Source organism: Eretmochelys imbricata, chromosome 2 (assembly GCF_965152235.1).
Source record: "Eretmochelys imbricata isolate rEreImb1 chromosome 2, rEreImb1.hap1, whole genome shotgun sequence".
NCBI lineage: Eukaryota > Metazoa > Chordata > Testudines > Cheloniidae > Eretmochelys > Eretmochelys imbricata.
In genome coordinates this window covers 153,020,726-153,046,075 of record NC_135573.1, presented here as the reverse complement: position 1 = coordinate 153,046,075, position 25,350 = coordinate 153,020,726, and the positions used below count along the sequence as shown (strand labels likewise).

At 42.3% G+C, this 25,350-nt stretch overlaps 1 protein-coding gene across 1 annotated transcript in view; it reads right to left on the bottom strand.

The window, feature by feature from the left end:
• Positions 1-25,350, bottom strand: part of GABBR2 (gamma-aminobutyric acid type B receptor subunit 2) — an 840,990-nt gene that overhangs the window by 242,275 nt on the left and 573,365 nt on the right. The window lies entirely within an intron of this gene.

Sequence of the window (25,350 nt, the reverse complement as noted above, 5' to 3'; positions counted from 1 at the left end):
AACTGAGAGATTTCTTTACAAAAGTGGGTGTGGAAAGCAGTATGTTTAGATTGTCCACTCGGTGAAGAAATTGTCCTGAGCCACCCTTGAAGTTCTTTGCATGTGCAGTTGTGCATGCTCTATAAACGCAAGTACTGGCTGCCATATGTCCCAGTAGTTGGAGACAGTTCCTGACTGGGGTCCGAGGACTGATCTGAATCATACTGACTAAGTTGGATAGGGACTTCAATCTATGCATTGGCAGGAAGGCTCCCACTACTGCTGAGTTGAGATGAGCCCCTATGAATGCCAGTTTTTGCACAGGGGTCAAGGTGGACTTCTGAATGTTCAGTTGCAGGGCCAGTATGACCTTGTACATTACCTGGAAATGACTTCACAAGCAGTGTCCTTTCAGAAGCCAATCATCTAGGTAAGGGAATACCAAAATAGCATTCCTGTGGAGATGTGCCACTACTACCAACATGAAACTTTGAAAAGACCCTCAGGATGGACGATAGACCAAAAAGTTACTACAATAAAGTGTAGGGATCGTTCGTGGAATGAGTGGATCGCAATGTGGAAATATGCGTTCAAGGTCAAGGGCCAAGAACCAATCCCCTTGATCCAGTGACAAGATTATGGCTACAGGTGTCACCATTCTCAATTTTTGTGCCTTCACAAAGTAGTCTTAAATCTAGGATGGGTCCCCAACCACTTTTTGGGGAATCAGGAAATACCTGGAGTAAAACCCCTTCCTTCTGTACTGTGTGGGAACTGATTTGATAGCACTCAGGTGCAGGAGAGTCTATTTCCTGCCATAGCAGGTTCTTGTGGAAGAGGACCCGGAAGAGGGATGGAGAAGGGGAGTTGGTGGGTGGAACTGAACTGAAGTGGATGGAGTACCCTGTGGAAAATGTTCTCCAAAACCCACTTGCCCATAGTGATGGATTCCCACACCTGCCAGAAGCAGTAAAGGCAGTTGCCAAAGGGAGGAAAGTGGTGAAATGTTGTAGCTGATATGTAAGGGGATGGGAACTCAGGGCCTTGATCTTCTGATCAAAATTGATGTTTCAAGGTGGAAAGTTGTGAAGTTGAAGGCTGGGAGGTGGGTGGTTTTCTCCTCTGGAACCTCTACCTTTTACAGTGAAGTTCATATGGCCTCTGTAAGCTTGGGAACAGGGTGGGATGAAACCTCTGTGCTGTCTGGGACCTACTAAATTTTCCTCTTCTGGTGTGTAGATCCCCAAAGATCATAAAGTGGCCCTGGAATCTTAATATGTGCAGAGATTTGTCTGTGTTGTCAAACAACTTTATGCTGTCAAAAGGAAGGTCTTCTATAGTATTCTGGTCCTCCTTTGATATTCCAGAGAGCTGAAGCCAGGAGGCCATCCTCATAACTACGGTCATGGAAAAGTGAACAAGCAGCAGTATCAACAGAGTTGAGAGAATCCTGCAGAGGTGCCCTGGAGAGAAGTTGGCCTTCTGCAACAATTGCCAGGAACTGCTCTCTGTGCTCTGCCAGCAGACGTTCAATAAAGGAGTTCAGCTTAGCATAGTTTGTGGTTATACTTTGCCATTAAGGCCTGGTAATTGGCGATTCTAAACTGTAAAGTGGCTGAAAATAAGATTTTCTACCACGGAGATGGAGGCACTTAAGAATTTTATCTTAGGGCATAGATTTAATGTGGCGCTGCCTTCCTCATTTATTAACTGCCTCAACCACCAAGGAGTTGAGAGATGGGTGAGAAAAATAAAAATTCTAACTCCTTAGAAGCAATGTAATATTTTTGGTTTGCCCTCTTGCACATGGGAGGAATTGAGGCTGATGTATGGCAGGATCCAGGAATGCCTCATTGACTGTCAGGGCAATGTGGACAGAGAAGGCAGTAGAGAGGATGTTGAGCAGTTTATGATGCAGCTCCTCAATCTGCTTGAGGGGGAAATGTAAAGAATCAACCACCCTTCTGATGAGATCCATGAAACGGCTTAAAATTATGAGCCAGGGATGGTGGTAGCAGGAGGTTCCTGGAAAGGGAAGGTGAGGATTGTTGCCGGTCTCTATGAAGGGCAGAGCTTGAGGCCCTAGAGAATTTATAGTGATAAGCTGCCCAGGTATGGCCAAGGGGCTGGTGCATATGACATAGGTGGTGGAATCCATGGGTGTTCACCCCAGTAGTGTGGTAGCTGTGGATGTTTATAACAAGTGACCTCAGGCAGCTCAGGGATCTCAGGAAAACAGCCTTCATGGAGCAGAGTGAAGAGCCTTGCACAGATATTTGGGAGACTGAGGCAGAGTGTTCATCAGAATCCTCCTCCTTTAAGTCACTCAGTAATGGTGGGACAGCAGAAGGTGCTTGCGGTACCACCATGGGTACTGGCTGGGTATCTGGGGAGCTGAATGCTCTCGGTAACAAGGAAGTGTGAAGTACTGCCATCGGTACTGGCTGTCCAGAGATCGATGTTTTCAGTACCAAGAAGAGATTGGAGACAATCAAGAGTGATTCAGGAGTCTGACACTTGAAGGGAATTTGGGGAAATTGGAATTCTTGTGGTACCAAGAATGTTGTTAGTACCGTGTCCCTGGCTTGAGCTGAAGTAATGGTACCAAAGGAGTGGGTGATCCTGTGAGTTTTGAACTCTCTGGGGAGAAATCTGGACGGAGCCAGAGCTTTTTTTCAGTACCATGGTAGAGCTCTTCTTGCCGCCACAGCCTGCTGTTGGTGCTGATGGCTTCTTGAAGCCCAATACCTTAGAGTCTCTAGGCTTGGCAGAGCTCTCAGCACCTGAGGAATCAGCAGCCTTATGGGTACCATGTTAGAGACTGATGGGATCCAAGGGAGCTAAAGATTTCAACTTCTTTGAGGTAGATTCTCCACATGGAGAACTTGGGGCATGGTCTTTGAAAGACTTATAAGTGGAATCTTAGGTCTTCTCAGATGCCCCCAAAGAATGCCACTCAGCTAGAAGAGGCAGATGACATACTCAGAGACCCTCATATGGGGAGCTCCTGACCTCAGACAGCAGCCGGATGCAGTGAACTCTCTATCATAAAGAGCAGACAGAGAAAACTTTGAATCTTTCTGGCTCTAGAGCTTAATGCCAGACAGAAGTTTCACTTCTGGGAAATTTGAGATTCCCCAAAACAATGGATGCAACCGGAGTATGTGCTGCTCACCACTTGGACAACTTGCTAAGGCTCGGTCTCAAGCTGGGACGGTTGAGAAGGAACAGAGGACGGTCAGCCCACAGAGTGCTAAATAGCAATAGCATGGAGCACAAGGTGGAATAACATGCATGCATGGGCTGAATGGACACTGCTATGAAAAATCTCTGATTGAAGGCACAGGGGGTGCCAGTGCACCTAGAGAGGAGCATCCATAGGAACACTACTTGAAGATAATCAGGTTGCAATAGATATGTTGTCTTATCTAAATAGATGCATGTTTGCTCTGTGATTTTGGTAATCTACATTTTAGTTTAGTTTTGGTTCCTATGATTTTCATTTTAGTTCTTGCTGCTCTGGCTAGCAGCTCTGTTGCTAAAGCAAGTTAAAGTGGTGACCACAGACCTCCTTTTAAGAAGAATTTCTTCAGGACAAGATTTCGATCAACCTTTGTCTGGGTAGGGGAGGAGAGATGCATCACAAGAGCTGTCACTATGGGCAGATAATAGTGCCCCATGAGTCTTTCAAAGAGCAAATAGCTATAAAAGAGGCAAGGAGGAGGGAGGATCATGTAGCACTGAAGGAAGTAATCTGTCTCAGAAAGCATAATTTTTCCTGGGCTGCTTGGTGTTACACAGAGGGTTTGTGCTCCATTCCTTCTGCTGACTGGCACAATCTTTCCTAGTACTCCCACCTGAGGATGTGGCTCCATTCTGCCTCTGACTTTGCACAGATAACACAATCTAGCTCTTAGCAAGGAAGCCATTTATCAGAATGCTAGCTCTTGAGATTAAGTAGAAAGCATTCACTTATTTTCTAAACATAAGGTCAAATCCACAGACACTCAACCCAATCAGATGACTTGCCAGCATCAAATTATAGCAAATTTCCTTTCTTCTTCATTGGGACAAAGACGATACAATTCAATTTTCTTCACAGATTTGGAGATTGCCTTACAGTAATAAATCTTGCATGATTGTATGTATCAATTGTATGATTACAGCCTGCATTCAATTTGCCAATATTTAGCATAATTTTTAGTCTACTTTTAAAACAGAAATTGGTCAACAGGTTCAGTGGTCATCTGTGGTTTAGAACTCCTTTTATATCAATGGAAAGGATGTGGCAAGCTACCATATTAGCAGGCTATCCTATTCTGGAATTGCAGCAAAAATGATACCTAATAAAGGAATAATTTTTGTCTACAGGTTTTAAAGAATTTGACTAGAGAGCCATATGGTCTTGGGCTTTTTCCAAGCTTTAAACTGTTAATAGCCTTTTTAAGTCTCCACTTGACATACTGATTCTTCTAAACAGCATCTTCTGTTAGAATTGGCAGTTTCATTTTCTAAAAATGCTGTTTTATCTGCTCTGAAGGATTTTTATATTGTGATGTGTAGAAATCCAGAAAGGCAGACTTAACAGATCTAGGATCACTTATTGTATCTTTTTCAGTTTTTATTAGACAAAATTGCTTTCTCATGATCTCTCCTTCTTTGGAGATAAGCCAGTTTGTTCTGGTTTTCATAAATGGTTCTTTTAGGGCTTGTTTACATGAACAGTTAAGTCCACAGCAAGCTGGCATGTGAATCTACCCTTCACTAGCCTGCTGCACATTAAGTGTTCATGTGGATTCTGCTGCTGCACAAAAGAAGTTCACTAGTGTGCTTTGACTTAGTCCCATTTCAAAGTGGAGTAGGTCAAAGCACTCTAGGGAACTTTTGGTGCATGGCAGTGGGGTTCATATGAACAGTGCACAGCAAGCTAGGGTCAGGGTAGAGTTATACCCCAGCTTGCTGCCGACTAACTGTTCATGTAGACAAGCCCACACTTTGTTTTATTTGCTACTGTTTTTTTTACCCAATAGCATATTAAGTTCACTGATGGAATGTATACATTCCCTATATTTTTTTTGGCTTCCTGTACTCTTAGGAAGAGGTTCCCATCTGCATTTTTTATGGAAAGTAATTCTATGTATCCTTTTTTTCCTGTAAATTGTGTACCATACCAAGCCATCACCCTTAAATTACAAATCTGAATACTTCTTATAGAGGTAGCCTTACTCCAGAATCATCCAATTTTGTACATACAAGAATATTTGTAAAGTTTTGTGCCTATCTGTACATTCTATAATAAAGTATTGTTTAACATCCAATGCTTTCCTTTTCCTAACTTTTATTTGTACAGTAGGCTACACAGACACATGGTTTGTGTGAAGTATACAGGCCCATATTTGATTTGGGCCTTTAAAAACTAATTTTTTCAATAGTAAATGAAAAGTAGTTTGATAGAAATGTAAAAGCAGTTTAAAGGTTAAAGAGCAGTAAGGTAAGCTATGAATTTATATCTAGGCTGTCCCCCCCCAGCAAAGAAACTTCCTTAATTTCTTATTTAGTAACAGTCATAAGTTAAGGAGCGCGTGTAAGAGAGAATGGCTGACAAGTTAGAACTGGCCCACTGCCCAGACAAGGAAACCATGTACAATCCTTTATTGGAATGGCAGACTATTACTGGAGGTTTGTCCCTCACTTTAGTACTCGGACTGCCTACATCACTGATCAATGTAACAGGTAAGCCAGACAAGATCAACAGGCCTTCTTGAAACTGAAGGAAGTCCTGTGCACATACCCAGTTCTGTTAAGTCCTGACTTTGACAAACCTTTTATAGTGTTCACAGATGCCTCTCACACAAGACTTGGGGCCGTGCTGACGCAAACTGAGGAATTAGGGGAGACACAACCCATAGTATACCTGAGTAAGGAACTGCTTCCCCAAGAGGAAAAAAATATACAACCATAGGGAAAGACCATTGAGATGCAAGTCCTCAGCAATCTAGTTTGTGTTTTGAGTGACATTTCACAGTGTACACAGACCACTCACCTGAATATATCAAATGAAGGGCCTAATGCCAAGTTGCTAAAATGGAGTGTGGTGCTCTAAGCTTAGGATATGGAAGTGATACATGTTAAAGGGAATGCCCATTTAGTTGCTGATGCTCTAACCAGGAAATTAATTGGTTTCCCTTGGAGGGAGGTCAGCATTCTATTACTTCCACTTCTTGAAGGGGGAGACTTGACAGCTATGACAATACCTTGCAATAATACTGGACAAACCTTATGCAATTAAGTGAAACTACTGTATTAAGTTTGAGTATCTGGGGAGTCCATTGTATTGAAAATGCAAAAATTTTATGTACTATTGTGGGATTGTATGGAACTTCTTTAGGAGGAAGGACATTATTAATATAATCTCTGGAAGATACTAGGAAGTTCAAAGGACTTTTCGGGCAATATTTGTGAACTGGTTTTCCTAGGGAAATACAAATATTCCATCTCAAATCCATTCCTTTGAAACAGCACTTTGAGCGGAGACCCACTGTCTGGCTGATTACCTATTCCAGGTCTCTTCAAAGCACCAAAGCGGTTCAATGAGTGACTCATTATCATAGGTTGAGTCATGGGTTTCTCTCATTCTGAGCAAAGAGTGTGGTGAACTTGAAACCATGGGAAATCCCCTGCGTGGGATTCTGAAGGACTGCTCCTGTTGGAGGGGGTGATCTCTGTTAAGCTTATTAGCAGGTGTGTAGGTTCTTTTGTTTTTAATATATTTTCTCTGTAGTGCTATTACCTTAAGAATAAAATATGCTTACTTAGCTTACCTGTGGGACTCCCAAGAGACTCCCACTGTTAGGCTCCCAAGAGAAAGCAAGCAGGTCTGCTTAGGCACTCTACCCTCTTTTTCCTGGGAACAACACATAGAAGGCAGGGAACTGTTCAGCTGGGAGATATCCCTGTCAGAAGAAAGATGTGGGGCTGCATCCAAGAGAGGTGATGGCTGGGGAGCTAGAAGCCTGAGAGGGAAATGCAGGTGGAATTACCTTGAACTGAGACACAAGTTACTGATTATTTTTAATGAGTTGAAGTGTGTTCATTAGCCTAGAGGGAAGCCTCCTAATAGTCCTGCTTTTGAATTTTTGAAAGAGCATTTGTCTGCAGTTACCACAGCAAATCTTGCAAGATAATGGCCTTATTGTGATTTGCCATAATGACCAAAGGCCTAAAGACAGTCCATTGCAAAAGGATTGGACCACATTAACCATATCAGGCATGCAGGGACCATCTAATTGGCCTTTGAAAAAACAAAGGTAGCCCACGAAGTGGAGTAATGGGGAAAATAACCTGCATAAAAGTTAAGACCAGGCTGAAGAGAACCGTTTTCTCTTGACATCACCATCATCTGAAGCTTGGCACCCCTTTCTTCCCTGGACTTGCCAGCCAGAGGGAGAAGAGGTAAAAGATTCAGGTCAATAGCTATGAAAGCCTGATCAATCTGAAACTAACTGAGAGATCCTGAATGTGTCACATTAAGCTACTTTATGAGCTCTGGCCACCTGTTCCATTGACTGGTTCCAGTTAACAGTCACATGAATCAAAGATCCCAAGAAACAAGGGAGAAGAGAGAATATGTCCTTGTTTTTATTTGGCATGAGGGGATGACTCAATGCTGCATCGGGGGCGGCGCGCGGGAGAAGAGAGAGAGTGCGTGCACGCCCTCAATAGTTCCCCAGAAGTGAATATTAAATCCCTGATATGTTACCTAGTTAGAGATTCTCCTGGGTTAGAAAGGGGCATTGTTAAATCATACACACTAGCAGCTTCTTGAATAATCACCTCTGTGTTAAATCCTGTAGCAAGATTATGTGTTGTTATCTGAAGAGGGAGGAAATAGAGTAGGGAAACAATAGCCTGTAACCTTAATGAGCATTAAGAAAGAAGAGTTAAGGGGAATTACAAAGACATAGTTCTAATAGCTGTACTTTCTTTAAATGAAGTACAGGATTATGTCCTGATCACAGGTTGTGGTCTTAGATCGAAGGCGAACTGGTTCCTTCTTGAATCTCCCGTGCAGGGTTAATAGAGTAACTCTTCCTTATGTCAACCTCATAATTTGATTTGACTGCCTGTGTATTCATTTGAAAAATGGAACCATCGATCCATTGATTTCATTTGTGATCTTGATTTGATCATTGTATTGTTTTATGTTTTATTAGTTTATGGAATTTAGCTTGTCAGCAACATGCTTGATTAGTTTTATGTTTGCTTTCTCATTCTTTTAATAAAAGTATACTGACCTGATTTCTCTCTCAAAACTGCAACATGGGTCAAACTATCCTGAGGGCAAAAGTACTATAGTTAAGACATTGATGAACCACTTGGTTCTGCCCATAATTAATATCTACATCCCTTGCATCTGACATAATCATATTGTTAATACCAACATTTTATGCATCTTCTTATGATTAGAATTGGTAGCAATGAATGTGATTAAGGTTGCCTTACACTTTCAATTTTTTTTCCTCCTACTGCATGCATCCGATGAAGTGAGCTGTAGCTCACGAAAGCTTATGCTCAAATAAATTTGTTAGTCTCCAAAGTGCCACAAGTACTCCTTTTCTTTTTACTTCCCATTATAAGCCCTCTGTTTTCAGTTCTGTACAATTTTGCCAAACTATCTATTGAGGCTGAGATTTCTCATGCTTGTTCTCTGCCTCATGCTGAATTGTTTTGCAAGATTTTTTTTAAATGGTTCAGCTGTGTCACAGACCAAAGTTGGGGAAAAAGCCACAGGTTTACTAATGTTAACATTTCCCCCCTTTTTTGCAGAGACTTAGAATCGCTATATTTTGGAGTAGGAACTTGACATTTGGCAGGAAGATAATTCTGTGGTCAGTGATTTGCCTTATGTCCTCATGAAAATCCATTCAGAGTTGGCTGAATTTTTAGCCTCTGAAAAATGCCATTTGTACATGATCAACAGAGCTTGTTAAAGGCTTGCTAATATCTATTTTCCCCCTCCCTCGCCCCCCACAGCCATAAAGAACAGTCCACCTACATTCTCAGATGTCAGCACATTCACTCCTCAAGAAATACTGGATACTCTGAAAGAGGCTGACTGAAGACCCGTAAATCTGATCCATGCCCTTCCTGGCAACTGGTACCACTCATGACCAAAATAGCCAGTGCCTCATTCAGGAAAGGAATCATGCAATAGTCTGACTAACACTGAAGCAAACCACCTAGGAGACATCAGTTTTAGCCAACTATTGTCCTGAATCAATCCTTCAGTTCCCAAGAAAGCTCACAGAAAAGCTAGCCAAAAGACAGGGAGGGATTCTCTCTGGTGCTATTATGCCACAACGTCACCTGGTAAGATGACATGGACTCAAATGTCAGCAATATGCAGGTGACACAGGTCTATCGATCCTTCACAAAACACAGCCTAGTACTTGGACAAGATCAGCTCATAGGTGAAGAATCTAAGCAAGATGGAGATTATACTGGTGGGTAGAAGAAAGCACTTTGAGGCGTCTGCAGCAATTGTGCAGTCTCTGTTGGTTGACTCTACATACCCACAATCAGTCAATGCAGTCCTTAGTGTAGGAGTGCTCCTGGATTCTTCCCTGATGCTAACCACTCGTATATCAGCATCTCTACATTTTCCCATTGACTAGGAGACTAACTCCCATCCTGACAGACCAATGACCTGCCCCATTATACACACTTTCATCATCTCCAGTATGGAAGGCAGCAATGCCACATACCTGAGCATGGAGCCATCAGTCCTTAGGAAACTTCAACTAGCACAGAAAATGGCAGTGCATCTCCACAGTAACATGGGCTACCGCGAGCACATCGAACCTGTCCTCTGCTGTCTACCCTGGCTTCCCATAGAAATCAAGTCAAGTTCAAGATTTTGGTCTATATCTTAAAGACACTCAATGGCCTCAGCTAAAAGATCACCAAAAAACTCTGGTATGAAGACTGGTCAATTACACTTTTCCTCAGGCACAATAGAACGTTGTACAACAAAGGTAAAGCTCACCGGTGTGGGACACAGAACTTTCTCAGAGGCCAGTCTGGGACTGAACTCCCCCAAAAATATAGGGCTATCACAACCTCACCATTCCACACAAAGGACAAGGCACATGACTTCTCTCTTGTATTCTCTCATATAAACATGTAGCAGTGTGTAAACAAATAAACAAACCCCACCACCAACCAACAAAAAAAAAATCTTACCAAATAAACCACTACACTGTACTTCAATTCTCCCCCGGAGAGGATGAGAGAAAGAACAAACATCACATGACAGATGTTAGTCATGCCATTGAATGCATTACTGGAAGGTGCTCAGATATTACGGTGATGCTATAAGAACCTAGATAGAATGGACTAGAATAGAAAGCCCACAGAGCTTTCTACATGCCAACTGCACTGACCATGCTCCCAGGCCTCACAGAGCTTCCTGCTTGGAAGACTCAGAGCTAGTGTTCTATTCAGGAACCAGGCAAGTAGCCACCACTTCTTCACCGGTCTAAGCGACAGCGGGCAGGAGGACCCTGAGTTCTAGTTCCAGCTCACCCACTGACTACTGTTACTAATTCTCTGCACTTCATGAACCTTATTATTGAGGAAGAATTCATATTCACTCAATTTTATGGATGAGTAATTAAGAGGTGTACAAAGTTACTTCAAACAGAACTGGAAACAGAACCTAGATTTCTAATATCGCAGAGTCAAGTCTTATCGACATTGTCTTTCAAAATGACCATGCCATATCTATGTGATTGGTTACAGACAGCACAACCTTTTGACCATACTTCCCCTACAGCCAGGAATAGAACCCAGGAAGACAGATTAACAACATTCCTTTATCTAGCAAGTAGTTAAAGCCACTGGCAATGTGGGTAATACTCTTGCCCTAGGGGCTGGTCCATATAAAGGATAAAATATGTTTCTAGCTCCTTTATTAAGTTTGCAACTCAAAATAAGAGGGGTTTACTTACCTGTACAATAACTGATGTTCTTTGAGAGAACTTATATATATGCCACAGCTGGTGATTGCATGTTCAATGCATATGTCAGAACTTCCTAGTCAGCAGGATCCGCAAGGGTGCTACATGCGCCCTTCACTCCCTTTTCTGTTTCAGAAAGGGTAGAAAGAGCAGCATTGCCCCACTACACCCAGCTCCTTTTCCATGGTTTGTGGGACTCCAAAGTAGTGGGGAAGAAGGGTGGAATATGTATATGGATTCACATCTCAAACATCAATTACCGCATAGGTAAGCAAAAACTGCAAATGACAAAGTTTGGAGGTATTCCCGGTACAGAGGAGGACAGGAATATCATACAAGATTTGGAGGACCTTGAAAACTAGAGTAATAAAATGGGATTAAATTTAATAGTGCAAAGTGCAAGGTCATGCACTTAGGGACTAACAACAAAATTTTGCTATAAGCTGGGGATGTAGCATTTCAGAGGAGGAGAAATATATGGGTGTACTGGTGAATCACAGGATGACTGAGCTGCCAATGTGATACGGCCGTGAAAAAAGCTAATGCATGAGGTGAGGTATTTCCAGTAGAGACAGGGAAAAGTTAGTACCATTACACAAAGCACTGGTGAGACCTCATCTGGAATACTGTGTGCAATTCTGGATGCCCATATTTAAGAAAGATGAATTCAAACTGGAGCAGATATAGAGAAGAGCTACTAGGATAATCAGAGGAATGGAGAACCTGCCATATGAGAGGAGACTTAAGGAGATTAGCTTGTTTAGCCTAACAAAATGAAGGCTGCGAGGAAATATGATTGCTCTCTATAAATAGAGCAGAGGGATAAACACCAGGGAGGGAGAGGAGTTATTTAAGGACCAAGGCTGGCACAAGTACAAATGGATATAAACTAGTCATGAACAAATTTAAGCTTGAAATTAGAAGAAGCTTTCTAACCATCAGAGCACAGAAGTTCTGGAACAGCCTTCCAAGGGGAATAGTGGGTGGGGGCGGGCAGGGAGAACCTAACTTCTTTCAAGACTGAGCTTGATCCATTTATGGAGGGGATGGTATGATGAGATTGCTGACAATAGCATGTGGCCCATCTGCTTTGGCAAATGCCTTCAATGGCCAGAGATGGGACACTAGATGGGAAGACTCCGCGTTAGCATAGAGAATTGTTTTCAAGGAATGAGACTGGTGATCTCTAACTAAGTGATTGCCATATTTGGGATTGGGATGGAATTTTCCCCCCAGGTCAGACTGGCAGAGACCCTGGGTTTATTTTTGGGCTGCCAAAAGGGGAGAGATTTCTAGGGCTGGGGGAAAAAAAAGTGATATGCTGTCCTTGGGCATGGAGTTAAATCTGCTGCCCTGTTGCAGAAAGGGAAGGGTGGTGTGAGGAACTGGTGACTCCTCCTGAGGGCTTCCTCTTTGAAACCCTCTGCCCCTTCCTAGAAGGCACGGGTGCTCTGTATTGATAGAAAAGGAGCTGCCTGTGGTATGTCTAAGGCCTGAAATGCTGTCACGTGAAGGTTGGAGTGTAGACCCGCAAGGACCTGAGCATGGCCCTAAAGTGACCCCATGGCTGCTTAGATCTTGTTGTGGAACAAGAAGCATCCTTCAAAAGAAGGACCTACAATTGTGGTTTGTAGCTCCTTAAGAATTCTTGGCAAGAACAGCCACGAAGAGCGGTGCATTGTTACTGCTGTTGCCATTGTTCTGGAGGCTGGGTCCATGGCATCTAATGCTTCCTGGAGGTATTGCTTAGCAACCAGCTGTTCTTCTGACATGACAGTCTAGAATTCACTTCTGAATTCCGGTGGGAACTTTCAGTTGAAGCACAGAATGACACACCACTTGACATGGTTATACTTCACCAGGATTGACTGATATCATTTGGAGGCTTGAGGTAGACGATGACTTCCTACCAAGCATGTCTATGCGCTCCTGCTCCTTATCTTTCGGTGTCAATTTCTAAAGGTGTTGGTGCATTTTTTCATCCACCACCATCACTACCAGTGACCCCTAGCATTAGGAGTGAGGAGAACTGCTTGTCACCTGTAGCCAGTACCCAGTACCACCAATTGTTCCACTTTGAAGCCAGTGCTATGGAAGCAGGCGTCTGCCACAGGTGATTCATTGGCTCCAGCAGCCCCTCATTTATAGGAATGACTACACAGACCAGAACCGATAAGTGTAATATGCTGCACAAGGTACCCAGTGTGTCCCCACACCTCTTCAGTCAGGATCTATGGGATTGCTGCTACCCATCTCATGAGATCCTAGAAGATTTTATGATTATACAGAGTGTCTGATGCCTTATCCAATGCCAGAGCCTTGTCTGGTGATGGGGAGGAGGTGTTTTCCAGTACTGGCTTTGGATGGTCCAGCTCTGGAGGCTGCTGCTGCAGCTTGCTGTCCTGAGTACAGGTGACCCCTCACCCTCAGGCACAGAGAAGCCAACATGTGTTTGGAGTGTATGGGGGAGGTCAGATGTTCTGCAGTGTCCACAGGGCTCACATGGCCACCCAGGTTAGTACGAGCAGTCCTGCTAAGGGTTGGTACCAAGCTTGTGTCTCGGCTGAGACTAGGTTTCTCTTCCCCATACAGGGGAAGATAAGATCACCAAGTATGGGATCTGGCTGGGGATAGGGGTAAGCTCCACTCCAAGTCTCTTCCAGGAGCAGGGATGCCCTCCCTGCTATCAGCAGGACAGATGTTATTGGCCCTCAGGGGTACCATGGCAGCCCTGCAGGCAACATCAGGTCCAAGAACCTGGACAGCAGCATCAGCAGTATAAGACTTTCAGGTAAGTCTTTGGTCAAGAGATTCCATGTTTGAGCTGAGGTGGGGGGATACTGGTCCCAAGATCGCTGTTGTGTGGAAGGGCTGAGCCATTAAAGCTGCCTGTACCACTGTTGATGCTGGCACTGGTACCAGCAGGTGTTCTGTCTCTCTTGGTACCGACAAAGTGAGTATGGCTCAGCAGGTGCTGGCAAAAACCTCAAAACCTGTGGCATATCCAGCTCCACACAGCTAATGCCAGCAGTGGTGCTCAGGGAACTTGTTCTAAGTTTTGATGCATCCTTGATGTCAAACAGCCTTGTAGTCTTATGCAACGTAGAGTCTGAGCCTCGAGACAGTATTTTATGCCTCTCCTCACACAAGGACTTGCGCTCAGTGTCTGTCTGATCCTGCTGCTACAGTGCACCTCAAAAGGTTTTGAAAATACCACCAGCTTGGACTTTGATAACCTTTGGTCCCTGAAAGATCTGGAAGTCTGGAGCCATGGGTCTAAGTCTGGACAAATGGACTGCTCTAACAGGAAAGCCCTCAGGCAGGACTCCCTGGAGTGCTGGGTCCACTTAGAGAATGACCTGCAGTGCTCATACCAGTGCAGAACACACCCCTTACAGAGGCAGAATAAGCAGCTTGTATGGCTCTTGTTGAGAGGCCTTATAGCCTCAGATGAAGGGCACTGCTTAAAATTTAGGAATTATGGTCCAGCACGTAAGCCCCTCTGGTACTGGGTCTGTAGGCAGAGAACTTCTGTCACCAATGACCTCAGGTCTGGTATGCTAACACTAGTCTAAGAGTCAACTGCTGACTTCATTGTATTGATAGAAAAGGGAGGCTGGAGGGAAAAGGAAGTAGGTGGCAGCTAGGAAAGGGGAATAGGTAGGGACTCACTCTATTGATTTTGTTGGACATGGTGCAATAAAACTTCACTTAGGGCACCTGTATATCCAGGGCTAGAGCTCAGTAACAGTTAAAAGTTCAGAGGGAAACTAAAAAGATGACTGCTTTATTAACAGTTATTAATCATGACCAGACAGAATGGAGAAGCAGTAGTTCAGCTATAAAATAACTACACTCACATAACTCTTGCAAGTATATTAGAGTTACATCATTAAAATAACCTACTCATTGGTTGATCAGTGACCAAAGGCAGAACATTGTTGCTTAGCAACTTTTCCAAGCAGAATATTACAAATCAACCCTTTCACATGTGTCATGCATCATACAGTAGACAAGTAGTGTGACTATAGTGTGATATGCACACAGTTCCTTCTTTGGAAAGCTCACCGTCTCTCCAACACTGTAGGCCAAAATCATCCTTCAGATTAGCACACCTGCTTAGCCTAGGGCTAAACTGGGTCCTATGTGTGGAGGATTTTCTACAAGAAATGTGTAATTGTCATTGCCTGTGCTAAAAGGGATCCCAATCTTTGGAAAGAACACTTCAAAAGGCTTGAATGGGTTGGAAGAAATGTTCTGATTTTGTTTGAAATGACATTCAAATATCTAGTCTATATTTTCTTTAATGAACAATTCTGTAGCAAAGTATGATGCATCATTACTAAATAGCTGGGGACATCAATGCACTTGATTACATTTATGATCCTGTTCCAAGCTATTCAGAAATGAATTGTCTCATACTGTAGAGCAACGTGTTCTTTGTTCTGTCACCCATTATTCTCATAATGCATGGAGATTATGGTTGTGGCACCATTTGTGGGCAGTTAAGACTCCAAAAGAAATGTCATTGTTTTCCACAGCTATGGAGGTTTAGTCTTATCAAATCACATCAGACTGAAACTTGTTTATACAAATTATCAGTTCAACTAAAATTGGGTATTTTTTTCCCAAAATCGGAAACTTCTAGGGAGTGAGATATTCTACTTTAAATCAGGCTAGGCCCTCATAATGTTTGAAAAAGTGCCATATATGGAATATTTTTGCTCAAAATGCAATGTGGGTTATTAGCTTTGAAATAAAGGTCCCTTTCTAAGTTTGGTATTACCAAGCATGAAATACAAGAGGGTCTATCTAACTATGACAATACTTACTACATTCCAAGTGTCATCAAAGGGATTACAGCAAGGGTTTCACTTATTGATATCTGTAACTTTTATGTCAAGATTTTCAAAAATAGGAGTCTAAATTCATATTTAGGCAATTAAATAAGTGAACTGTTTTTTCAGAAGTGCTGAGTCTCTAGCAGCTCCCAGTCACCATCATTTGAGTTCTTGGGTGCTCAGCATTTTGGAAAAAATTACACCACTTACTTAAGGTCCTAAATATGGATTTAGGAGCGTCACTTTAGGCTGCTATTTTGGAGGCTTTGGACTGAATCTTTATTGATTTTTTTTCCCCATGATATACATAAAGTATCTCTGTCTCTGCTCAGATCTTCTTGAAATATGCTTTATTCACATTTGAATAATCTCTAAAAACATGCCATGAAATTACACCTGAAAAATTCACCATGTATTGGATATACTATGGGCCATTTGGTCAAGATGCTAAACAGTCACAGTGGAAAAAAACAAATTTCAAACAGAAGGTTTGTCTTATTTCCTATTTTAAAGAATTTAGCAATAAGACTGAAAACATTAAAATTTTAAGTCTCCATATGTTGGTTCTTTAGAACAGATGGTCTCTAATATTGCATTTTAGTGGTGCGAATCTGATTAGCTAAAATAATAATCTGGGTCTTATTCTTTCTCCCCCAAGATTTATGAACTTTCAGATTTACTTAGTCAAACACAGAGACACCCCCTGGGAAATCCATTACAGTTTTTTACTGTAAGTACAAAAAGCTCTAGCTAAATCTGTATTACAAAAATGTTTTGAAAAGGTGTAAATATTTAAAAATTACCTACTGAACAAGTATCTTAATAGAAATTAGATATGGAGAGAACTAATTAGGTCATCTAGTCTAATATTATGCTAATGCAGAAAGGACCAGATTTACAAAGTTATGTAGGCACTTAAGATAGGTGCTTAGTGCAATTTACTGAACTGTCTGTTAATACATTATTAGTGCATTGTTCAGTCTAGTTTTAGATAACTGAAATAATGAGACAGCCGTTACATCGCTTTAAGACTTGTATGGGAAAAGTGTGGAAAATTATAACCTTTCTATGGGTTTTTTAAACCAACCACAGTATTTAATAGAAATTATATCCCAGCTATAAACTCTATGGGATGGTTAAAAAAAAATTGATAGAAAGGATATATTTCTCTAATAAATTCTACCAATGTATAGAGATATATTTATAATATTCTTTAGGGTCATACTGTTTGTGCTGGCACAACAGAGCGGGGTTCAACAAGAATGGCTTCCTGGTTCTTTGCTTAGTCATAGGCACAGATAAGAGCAGTTTGTGGGCTGCTTTAACATGCATCAGCTGGCAATGCTCCCCAAAGGACAGTTTGCCATCTGAGGATAGCTTGAATGTTGTGTGTTCTGCCCGGGCCTCTTCCCTTCCCTGCTCCGTGCGAATATGCCCATTGAGCTGGTAACTGTGTGAGGGTGGCAGGGTCAAATTATGACACAGGTATGACAGGTTTGTGCCTAGGGCTTTGCCTACTGGAATCAAGTGTTTACATCATACTCTGAGCTTTCATTGAACAAAACAGTAAATTTCTGGATCTCATAGTTGTGAAAAGAAGTTTGAAAATGTGACCAGAGAGTACCTAAAACAGCACATGCCTGCAAATACTCTGGAATAATATCTATGAACGGTGCCAATTCTAAAAGCCATTATTCTGGGGCATCCACCAACATCAGAGTCCTCTGCTGTGGGGTACGGTTTAAGAAATTAAGGCAGTGGACCAGGCTCATCTATCCAAACAGATGCACACCCTAACTGATGGGGTAAATACTGCAAGGACCTGTGCTGTCACCCTGCCTCTCTGGAGGGAGAAAAGTCCCATATTTTTTCTGAGGGGAGGGAAGGAGAGTTCCTGCTCCATGGGAGGTGGAAGGGAAAGGTTTCCTGCCATTTTCTGCCCCTGCCTCTGAGAGAGGAGTGGGCCCTCCACCACTGCTATTCCAAATGTGATGCAGGACGAGGAGACATGGCTCAGCTGTTACTGAGAATGAGGTCAAGGAAAGACAGGTATTTTTACTAGTGGGTGTTTTTTACCCCAACCAGCTATTTGAAGAGCTCTAGCATTTCCAGGTTTTGTAGCAGGAAGTTGAAATATGACAGAATCAGAGGTACAGTTCTGGTTAGGGGAAAGATGCTGCAGCCATAGAGTTGTTGCAAGAGAAGGTCCCCATACTATTTTAACCTGGGCAAAATAATGTATTGTTGCACAGCTTTGTTATTAGAAGCAGCTGAACTCTTTTGGCTGAAATTTTCCAGATACATTCAGCCTGAGGTAGAGACCTGGCCTGTATAAATTCAAGCAGTGAAAGTTTGACAAAGTTATAAGCAACTGAAAACAGACCTTACAATGAAAAGTGTTGGGTAACCTTAATAGGTAGTGCTGCCTGCCCCACCTATAATGATTACAAGCTATTTGTTACAAAGGACCCCTGCCTCATTCAGTACACAGGATGGAAAATGAATGAGGCAAAGGGTTCTAAGAGATAAAAGGATGTTATCATGTGTTTAAAGCACTGGACTGGGACTCAGGAGAGCTGGTTTCTATCCTTGGCTCTGCCACAGATTTTCTACAGGATGCGGGCCAAAATGCTCAGTGGGGCCAAATTAAGACAAACTTGACTCTAGCATTTTCTAGCTTTTGAATGTTTGATTCACTTTACTTTCACATCTTTTTAATGTCCTTACATTCAACTTGAATAGAGTACTACTTTGCTATATTTCATAGTACTACACATAGCTATACCAGCTTGGACCTCTCTAAATAATTCTTCTCACTCCTTGATGTTTACAGCTTTTATCTACTTAGAAGTGATTTTCATATCCCTTCTCCCATCATCATTTGATTATACAATACAGGTTTAGTTTTTACTCTTTCCCCATATATGAGTGAGGACTTCAGGTTTGCAGTATGATCGCAAATACACAGGGACTCTGATGTAGTGGCATTACAGAGTGGAATAATGATAGCAAAACAGCATAAATGCCAGTCTTTGAAGATAATACTTTTCATTTCCACTGCCTTCATTCACATTGCCTTTACCATGTAACATTTTGACATCAAGATAAAACAAGGCCAGCAGAAGTCTAGGATGGTGATGGTGAGCAATTAGATACTCAACAATATCAATAAAAGATGTACTCTCATTTACACATAAAAAATCCCTACCCAGATGTCAGGTGCAAGTACAGATACCAATGGACAAAGCTAGGAAGTTTTGAATGAAGTTGAGTCAAGGATATCATAGCACCAGCAACACTGTGCTTCGAGTGTGGATGGCAACAAACTGTATTCTGGTCCAGAGATGGCAATTGCCAATGCTTCATTTTATTTGTCTGCCAATGGACAAAATTTTACTGGAACAGGGCAAATACTGATTATGGAAACTCTAAGAAATTGTTTAAAATGTGTTAGCCTTCAGGCTCAATCCTCAGGGTGCCCGAGCTGTGTTTAATGCATCTGACGGGGGAGGGAGCAGAGGGGATATTCAGGACCCAGTGTATAATAGAGCAGCTTCACTACTGTTCTAATTTATGCCGGCAGGACTGGTTTCCTTTAGCAGTTCTGCCTGCTGAGGCTATGCCAGAACACACAATGACTTCCTGCCATTAGCAGGCCTCCTCCTACTCTTCACTACCGGCACATTCTCTGTCAGTGCAGGAAGGCGGAAACTTCCCCCTCCTCCCACTGGGCAGAATCCTCAGCTGCCTGGAGCAGAACAGAGGGGATTTACCAAGGCAGGATTGAGCCCCCATTAAAAGTGGTTTTCTGGTAAATATTAATTCTAGTCTACTTTCATTATCTCTAATGAGCTCTTTTAAAACTTTTCCCTACTGACTTTGTCCTTTTTCATTTGACAAAAACTGACTCCCCTGTACTTCTGTGTTTCTAATGTAGCTGAAATTAATGTGATTCTTTTAAATTACTTCTTTTTAGCACTAGATTGATCAAAGATGTTAGCAGTGCTCTGGGAATACCATATCATTTGACAGTTAATGGCTTAGCAGCAGGAGAAGCTCATTCTGGCTTTTGTTGGTCATTTTAAAAACAAGAACAATTGCAGCAAAGAAGTAGAGGATTAAGTAAAACAAAACAAAATTGAATGTGGAGCATTGTTTAAACCAATTATAATATTACAAATCATATTCTCAGCCAAGTTTATAGTGTCTTCAAATATTTGTTTTTATCTCCACTGGACTTGAGTTGTACATTTCAATTTTAAATGAAAAAACTTCTGTTTGAACAGAATCTTCACTCCAGTTTTTTAAACTTTTCCACCCAACCAACAAAAACAAGTATTCCCCGCCCCCCCCCCCAAATACTTCTCTTAATGAAAACTAAAACATATCAATTCTTTAATTGAGACAATTACTGGATTACTATGACTGAGTACAGAGGATAGCTGAATGTTGTAGGCAGGGACAAATTCCACTAGCCTCACCAGCTACAGAGAGTTCAGCCACAGTGTGGAAGCTATTGTATTGCTCTAGCACTACATGAAAGTGGTGGGGGAAAACCAGACAGTCCTTTGGCAAAGCACCCCACTCCATCTCTGTCCCCTCTTCTCAGTCATACATAGAGCCCTGTAGCTGGGCACGGACTCGCCGCCTGCTAGTCATCTCAGGGAATTAGCATTCCAGCCTCTGGAGCGCCCTCTGTCAGCCAGTGTCTCGCCTTGCTGCTAGCTCCCATGTCCCTCCCAGGAGCCCAGTGCCCCTTTAACTAGGTGCTGCCCCCTGGCAGTACCCCCACAGTTCTGGGTCACCCCTCCCAGGGGAACCCCCCACCCACTATCCCCACCTCACCTCAGTCATGAGCTCCTGCCAGTCACCAGCTAGCCCCTGCTCCCTGGGGCAGACTGCAGTATGAACCACTCATTACAGGCAAGGTTGGGTTTGGACCTGCTGCCTCTGCCTACCCGTAGCTGCCCCTGAAACCCCCATACCTAATAGGCCTTCCCAGGCCAGAGCTCCCCAGGCCTTTCCGCAACCCTGCTCCAAACTAGATCCTCTATTTAGGTCTCTGCAGCCAGGCCCCTCCCTCTCAGAGCAACAAACAGAGTGTTCTTCTGCACCTCGCTTCCCTGGCTTTTATAAGGCCTGCTGGGTCTGTTTGGGGCGTGGCCCCCAGCTGCAGCTGCTCTGCCAATCAGCCCAGCTTTTCCCCTGCCCCAGACCTCTCCCAGGGCTATTTTAAACCCCTCTGGGCCTGAGCAGGTGTCCACTCTGCTACAAGCTCCCCCAGGGTAAAAAACCATCAGGAAGTGAAACCACACCAATCCTGCTGCAAGAGGATTATCTGAACCCATGGAGTTAGGTTAGGAATTGGGTGGGTCCCAGACAGCAGCCACATCAAGGGATGGGAGATTCCAAGGGCCACACCATCTATCTCAGGGTTCTGAAGAAGGGGACAGGGCTAGCATCTTTACCCTTCCCTGGCCTGAGGTGGGCAGGAGGTGTCAGAAAGCAGGTATGGAGCTGCAGAGTAAGCAGGGAGCATCTGGTTCTCATCTGCTTCTCAGATCAAAGGAATGTCTTTAGCAAATCAGAAAGTGCCTTAGAATTTCATAAAAATGAAAGAATTTTAAAAATATAAGTTAAAATATGTTCTGCTGTTGAATGCCGCCCCTACGGTTTAGCTATTGGTTGTTAGATTCAATGGCCAGAAGGGACCATTGTGTGCAAGCTGGTTTTGTCATACAATACGTGATGGTGGTACCCCACATAACTTCCAAACCAGCAGGACAAAAAGTGTCATTACTATAAGAGGTATATTTGAGTATACGAGTTCATATTCTATACAGTTTTTTAGAAGGAGAAAGAAATCTGTCAATATATAAACAGATCAAAAAGTTATTTATAGACTGCACCATATATATTAAAGGTAGAAATAAAATTATTAGGTAAACTTGTCCTCCTTACTAATGCAAAATGGTTCCTTTCATTATATTCTCTTTTCTGCTGTTTTATTCAGTCTTCCTTTAAATGAATCAAGTGATGAGTTCTAGAACTATGCAGAGCCTATTTCACAATCTAATAGATTTCACTGTTAATAATATTGTCCTGATATTCAGCCTAAATTATCCATGACAACTGACAAGGTAATGTACCTAAAAGCAACATTTTATTGAAGCTGGACATTTATGAATAGATAGACCCAGAACTATCCATGAAGTATTAAACAAAAAGGTATTTAAATCATTTAAAATTTTGTGCTCCTTGATTGATCTGTTCTAACATGGCATAACAACAACAAAAATGTTAAACCATTCTTCAGATATATCCGTTATTTGTCAAGTTAAAAATATTAGAGTTTCAATTTGTTTGGTTTGCTATAATGTGTATGACCTAGGCTTGGATAATTTATTTTAAATCTACTGTCTGTAAACTAAACCTGATCGAAAATGGCAATAGTGTATTTTCTGTCAGTTCAGTGGTTACTGCTACTGTTACTCTATTTTGGGGACAACTCCCACTCTCAAATCTGAAGTAGAATTACAATGCCGGTCATTGTACTGTCCCTGCTGGAAAACATGTGGTACAAGAAAAGAACTTCATGTTTCTGAGTCATCTCTCCTGTCTTAAATAGAGCTTATCGATCTTGGTAAACCAAACATGGAAACCACAGTACAATTAAACATTTTGTGTTGACAACTAATTAGCTAATTTACATTTTCTTGTCAGTAAATAGTCCTCTTTTTAAGGATTATACTTCTCAAACACTGAAATGGAAAACCAAAATAAGAAAGGACAAGGGAAGGGAATTGAAGTGATTAATATTGTGAAACAGACGTCATTTCAATTCACAGGGTAGGTAAATTATGTTGCAATCCAATGTTTTGACTGAGATGCCCTTCATATTTCCAGCATCTCTCAAGATAAAGCAGTCTATTGGGCAGCATTTAGGTATTTGAAGACATTATCCAACACCCACTGCTGTGCTTTTATTAAAAAAAAAAAAACTTAAATGTTTAATGCACAATTGTCAATAAATGACTGGATTAACCAAGTTATTACTTCAGGTCAGATCCTGCCACCCTTATGCTCTCTGAGCAGGGCCGGCTCTACAGTTTTTGCTGCCCCAAGCAGTGAAAAAAACTGCTGCCGCGGACAGCAAAAGGGAGAAGCTGCTGCCGATTTGCCGCCACGGCCGGCGGGACAGAGGGGCTGCTGCCGAATTGCTGCTGCCGCAGAAACACTGCCGCCCCAAGCACCTGCTTGGAACGCTGGTGCCTGGAGCCGGCCCTGTCCCTGAGTGGTGCCTTGCTGTGTAAATACTCCCACTGAAGCTGATGGGACTAGCTGAGGAAAAAGATACTAGTTAGTGGGTGAGTAAGGGCTGCAGAATGCAGCATTTAATAACTAACAGACAAGAGTCACTGAATGTCAGAGGTGAGGAGCCATTTGACTGTCTAAAGGCAAATGGCATGTCAGAGTGCAAAGTGAATTCTTAATGAAAGCCCAGTAGACTGAATTATTCATTCCTGTTAGAGACCTTTTGAAATGACATATTTTGGTGCAAATGATAAAATCTACAATATAAACACAATATTAGAAATAAAGATGATAAACCAAATTCTGTTTCCAGTTATACCAGCAGAACCTGGAGCAGTGGAATTCAGTGGGCAGAACAGTTGTTCAGATGTTGAAGAAACATTGTTTTGTGCAGCAAGAGTTTGATTCTGGGAAAGTGGATCCTTGGACTCAGCTAGAATAAGCGTGCACATTATGGTGGCCCTCTGCATGGAAGTGTTAAGGAGGGAAGGGGCTCTCATCCCAGCCAGTGCACCTATAATTTGGCTCTTAATTGTTTTTGTCATTCAAAATATTCTGCACTGAATAAAAATACATATAGACAACTCTGGTTAAGAACCAAAATATAAGAAGTAACAAAGTGTTTTTGTGGTTAAGGCACCAGACTGGATTTCAGGAGTTCTGGATTCAATTCCTGGCCAAGTCAACAGACTTCCTGTGTACCTAAGAGAAGTCACTTCATCTTTTTGTGCCTTGGTTTCCCCATCTGTAAAATGAAGATAACTGTCCCTCTGCCTATCTAGATTGCAAGCTCTTTGGAGTACAGTCAGACTCTTACTAGCTATGTGTACAATACGTAGCACAATTGGACCACCAGGTGCTCCTATAGTACAAATAATAAGGTATTGTTATTAACTCTTAAAATGCAGGTCTTTGAAAAGGGCATGCAGAGGAAAATCTTTAAGGTGAACCTGTGCATTTTCCAGCATAACTTTCCCCTTTCTCAGGTTTATGTGGCTCTATTTTTTTCTTTGTTAGCAAAAATATTATAATTGCATTTATAGAATTGTGTATGGTTGCTGATTTTAGCTCTACAATCGCCAATAGTTTGTCAGCTTTGTTTTTTCATTCTGATTTCCATTCATACTTTCCCAACAAAATGAGTAACTTAATAGAGTCTCATAGACTGTAAGGCCAGAAGGGACCATCACGATCATCTAGTCTGACCTCCTGCACATTGCAGGCCACAGAACCTCACCACCCACTCCTGTAATCAACTCCTAACCTCTGGCTGAGTTACTGAAGTCCTCAAATTATGATTTAAAGACTTAAAGTTACAGAAAATCCACCATTTACACAAGTTTAAACCTGCAAGTGACCCATGCCCCATGCTACAGAGGAAGTAAAAATACATCCCAGGTCTCTGACAGTCTGACCTGGGAGAAAATTCCTTCCCAGCCCCAGATATGTCGGTCAGTTGGACTCTGAGCATGTGGACAACTCCCAGCAGCCAGACACATGGAAAAGAATTCTCCGTAGTACCTCAGAGCCCTCCCTAGCTAGTGTCCCTAGTCTTCTGTTTTTAAAGAAAACCATCTAACATTTTATATGTGTAAAGAAACCATATTAGAAAAAACAACAATATAGCAATCCAAACATGAGATACCACATACTAGATAAAGGTCTGAACTACTGTAATTCTAGCTTGGCTTTTCTATATCTACAAAATGATTTGGATCAAAAAGATGGTTACAATATTACTTTTTCTAATCTGGCTCTAACCACTACTGTGGCTCAATTCTGATTGATCTTGGTCACTGCCTGCCTTTCCAATCAAGACTAGAAGAACAAAATCCTACAAGTACTCTATCTCGTCCCCTCCTAGCAAGCTATGAGAAACTTTTGTTTGCAACATTTATATTCCAGGTGATGCAAACTGACTTAATATGACCATAAGAATGGTCATACTGGGTCAGACCAAAGGTCCATCTAGCCCAATATCCCATCTTCCGATAGTGGCCAATGCCAGATGCTTCCAAGGGAATGAACAGAACAAGTAATCATCAAATGATCCATCCCGTCATCCAGTCCCAACATCTGGCCGTCAGAGACTTAGGGACACCAGCGGATGATCTGCTCCCTGGAGATTTATGGATGCTGGAGGAACTTCATAAACTATAGGATATAAACCAGTGAGGAGCAGGGTTTCCCCAGCCTTT